At 32.1% G+C, this 4965-nt stretch overlaps 1 protein-coding gene across 1 annotated transcript in view; it reads right to left on the bottom strand.

Annotated features, from left to right (window-relative positions):
* The window catches only part of LOC137644931 (uncharacterized), a 95489-nt gene extending 91891 nt beyond the window's left edge, over window positions 1-3598 (bottom strand). Inside the window, exon 1 of the mRNA XM_068377810.1 lies at window positions 3460-3598. The gene's annotated coding sequence lies outside the window, so the exon portion shown is untranslated. The remainder of the gene's footprint in view (window positions 1-3459) is intronic.
* Window positions 3599-4965: the final 1367 nt, after the last annotated feature.

Raw genomic sequence — 4965 nt, 5'->3', positions numbered from 1 at the left:
AAAACGAACGCCGGATAATAAATGGTGCTCACATTCACTGTTCATCTCCATACAAAATTACTTTTGAAATACGAGAATTAAAGGTGAATTTGCCCTTAGAATGCCTTTTACCAGGAGATCTAAAAAGAATTTAAAAACTTTCATGAATGCAGATCTGGTCAGTCTCACTGGATCTTCTGGCTTTCCATTTCTAATTTCTCTTAAGGCGATTGATAAAGAGAAAGATTTGCATCCTGGTTCTGCGTATCCACAAAAAAGATGTTGCTTTCACAATGCCCAGATAAGGAAAAGAATTTCTTTACTTGTTCTTTGGCTTTTAGTCTTTATATTTCAGACGCACACACACACGTGCGTGGGTGTGCGTGCGCGGGCTTATGTGTGAGCGTGCACACATGTCTAGTTTCCATAAAGAGTTTTATTCGAAAGGGCATTACTTCATCGTTTGAACTTATTAAGGATGATTCGTTAGACAATTCACATGTCATAGATAATTTCTTGAGATACTTTTAAGATAGTTTGCATGTATATATATATATATATATATAATATATATATATATATATATATATATATATATATATATATATATATATATACATATATATACTGTATACACACACCCACGTACCTATGCTCACATTATGTAAATATGCATATTTTCCTGTTACTTGCATGCCTTTATCCACTTTGATGGAAAGGGCTCACTGCAGATGAACCCTTCCGATTCCCAGCAAGTAATTTGGACTACATCATGAGGCCCCATGCCCTTCTTCATTAATTAGATTAAACAGTCTAAAATATATAGCACATTATATATATATATATATATATATATATATATATATATATATATATATATATATATAATGTATATATATATACATATATATGTATAGATATATATGTATACATATATATGTTTGTATATATATATACATATATATAATATATATATATATATATATATATATATATATATATATATATATATATATATATATATACATATATATATATATATATATATATATATATATATATATATATATATATATATATATATATACACACATATATACACAACATACTGTATAACTCAGACTTTTTATATATATAATATGATGAGAGACACTGACAGAGAAAGCTTTTCCTGCTGGCAAGTCATCGTTCCAATTTGCCATTATTACTTAATGCTTTCTGTCGTAATTTAACGAGAACTTATTTCATTAACAACTTCCTTTTTCTTATCAATTACACACATGCTTATATACATATATATACATATATATATATATATATATATATATATATATATATATATATATATATATATATATATATATATATATATATATATATATATATATATATGTGTGTGTTTGTGTGTGTATATATGTTTATATTTATTTATATATATGTATGTTTATATATAATTATATTTGTATATATATGTATGTATATATGTATATGTGTGTGTGTGTTCGTGTGCGTGTGTTATGTGTGTGTGCACGTGTGTGTGTGTACTCGGGCGCTCGTGTATTATTTATCTTTATACATATACATGTGCATATATATGTGTATATGTATGTATATCTATACACACATTCATATATATATATATATATATATATATATATATATATATATATATATACATATATGTGTGTGTATATAAATATATATGTGTGTATATATATATATTTATATATATGTATATATATGAAATGTAGCAGGATTTGTTCAAAACATTAATAACAGATTTGAATTATCTATGGAAGTCAAGTGGGGATTTTATGTATGAATGAAAGAAAAAAAAATTGAAGCTGTTGGATAGAATGTTTTTGTAGTATATGTAATGTAAAAAAAAAAATTGATATGGCGAGTTTTTTATGTGGTTCTATCTTGTGGAGAGAATAGAGAACATTAGTGAGTTTTGAGGTGCTTTGATTATGAGATAGGATAATAGTTAGGATTGGAAACGGATGGATACATGAAATGAAAGATGTAGATAAAGGTGAGTGGTGCAGTTTACGTAAGGAGCTCGATGCGCAACTGGTGAGCATTTTGTGTAGTTTGTGTGAAGTTACTAATACGAGAGATTTATGTTGTTTTTCCTTTGTATTTATCCTTAGTTTGTTAAAATGTCTCCTGCTTAGAAATAAGAGCACACATATATATATATATATATATATATATATATATATATATATATATATATATATATATATATATATATATATATATATATATATATACAGTATATAAAAATCTAAATATATATATACACTAAATATAAATGTATATATATTTGTATGTATGTATGTCTGTATGTCGCGCGCGCGTGTTTGTGCGTATGTCTTCGCGCGTGCTTATTTTGTGGTTGGGTTAGTTAGTGAGTGAGTTGGTGCATGGCTTCAGAAATTGGATACATGATACCTTGCTGAAAGACAGACATACTGAACATCTTTCTTTTTAAATGTGTCATACAATCAGTGACATTCGCAACCAAATTCGTAGGTGAGGCTCGACCCTCGCCCTCCCCCGCATTTTGCAATTCATTGAAGTGGCTCAGCTGCCTTACGTCAGCGCATTAACGTGCAATCAAGAAATGACGCAATCCCGTCATTTTTCTCAAATAAATCCTGTGTTGTATGATAATCGTTGAATGAGAATGTTTACTGACATTTATTGTAAAAGTGACAATTATTTCCAAGTCGAGGACCTGAATGTGAAGTGAGTAATTATTGGAGGAAAAATGGGTCGCGGGTTCCCTTCATACTTTACAAATGGTTGGGAAGATAAGTGTTGGCATTTGAGGTCAGATTTAAAGAGAGAGAGAGAGAGAGAGAGAGAGAGAGAGAGAGTGAGAGAGAGAGAGAGAGAGAGAGAGAGAGAGAGAGAGAGAGAGAGAGAGAGAGAGAGAGAGAGAGAGAGAGAGAGAGAAGAGGGTGCGTAATAACTTACCTTCTATTTCACCTTTCTCTTCTTTCGTAGTTAATTGAGAATGCTGCCTGATTTCTTGAAATTCTTTACATTAGAATACTACAAAGAATAGTGATTAAAGGAATATTCACAATAGATAATAAGTTTACATGTCCAGAAACAGACAGTTACTGTTCATTTAGAAATAATACAATGACTCGTCTATTATGAAACGATGCAGTACACATTGCAATGCAATAATAAATTTACAACGCAACTTCTCTCTCTCTCTCTCTCTCTCTCTCTCTCTCTCTCTCTCTCTCTCTCTCTCTCTCTGATTGCGTAGTCATCTAAAATTTCTTGTATAAAAATACCTGTCACATGTGTATGTAAATGGGGTTAAAGATTAAGTAACTTTATCCGGTATGAATCTGTTACAAAAAATATGTTAGTTCTTCAAGAAAGTCAACAGATTTGAATACTTTCTGTATCATTTTTATAGATATAATTTGTATGGAATAATTATTAGAGCCTTACCTTCACAATCTGAAGCAAGAATCCAAAGGGCTTTGTGTGGGATCGTCAGGGAAAAGATTGTTATTACAGTTCTTCCTTAGGCACCAGTCAAACGCCGACTGAACTCGCGGGTCGTCTGTCGTAGGAGATAAAGTGAGAGGGTCTGGCCACCGCAGCGGTCACGACCTACCAATGTGAAGTGAGGGTGCCTTTCCCCCAGCCAATCAGAAAGAAGGTATCAAGTGTGGTATTATCTGGAAGTGCCAGCCAATCGTGCTGAAGGTCTCTTTACGGTCTAGGGATGATACCAGGAAGCTAATAGTGCCCCAAACTACTCAACAATACTTGCGCTGTTTCTTTTCTTCCATCTTTTCATCAAATATTTACTTAAAACCTGTCAATGTTAATGTAATGACAATAAGGCCCGCATTCTCAAAATATTCTAGTCCCCCTTAAGACAAATGTAAAAGAGAAAACGGTGTCCTTCAGCCCGTCATCCAAGCCATGATTAACAAACAGGTACCTCGCCATGAGGCACTTCCTCATCCATTTTTCCCTTTATGATTTTACGAGACTTCATATGCCTTTTTTTATTGCATTTACTTTGAAAAGGTCTGCGGAAACAAATTGGTAATAAACGGACATAAACGTCTATCTCAAATTTACAGGCAATATTCGTACCCAAAAAAATCTTGCCATTTTCAGACAGCAGGAAGATATGGAGTGGCTGTTTTAAAATTTTTGGGAGACCCATTGTCAGTATCTTTTTACAGATAATGATTTCCTGTTCTACCTTTTCAGGAAAACTTTAAGGAAATTACTTTAACCTATTTTGAAATGATGTCCAAACCTCTCTAGAAACAAACTTTGTGCTGATCGTAGCACAGCGTAGTCCCAGAATTCATTCTAATCAATATAGTGTATTCATTCGTCATATTAAAATGGAATGACCGAGCTGTATGAAAACATGACGAACATTGCTTTCCTGAGTCAGCATGTTGTCCCTCGATACTAAACCAGAAGATTTCTTCCCTGTTATTATTTAGATAAGTAGCAGACACATTTGTGAACCTGTTGTTTTCCCCCTTTTTAGCTTTCATTATTTTACATGATTTTTTGTACATCTTAAGATTTTCATTCATTGGATTCCCGATGACCATAATTGTAATACGTTTCCAGTTTTATATGCTGCAGTTACTTTATACTAGTACCAGTATTTTCACCCTAAACACTACTTGAGGTATTTACCGTAAAATATCTTTAATTAAGAGATTTTGATCTCTCTCTCTCTCTCTCTCTCTCTCTCTCTCTCTCTCTCTCTCTCTCTCTCTCTCTCTCTCTCTCTCAATCACAAAATCATTTGATTCTTTTACTTTAGCAATTTCCTGTTGAGGATATTCTAGTTCTTTCTGCCCAGTATTTTACTTTACTCAGTAGATAGCATATTCCTCTAATAGATTGCCCAAGGCTCCGTATGTTTCCAGAGAAGTAATATAACAGAGGTTATAGACTAAGACTAAGTAATGG

This window comes from Palaemon carinicauda, chromosome 8, assembly GCF_036898095.1.
Source record: "Palaemon carinicauda isolate YSFRI2023 chromosome 8, ASM3689809v2, whole genome shotgun sequence".
NCBI lineage: Eukaryota > Metazoa > Arthropoda > Malacostraca > Decapoda > Palaemonidae > Palaemon > Palaemon carinicauda.
Note: the sequence above shows the minus strand (reverse complement) of the source record. Positions and strands in the feature narration are given on the sequence as shown.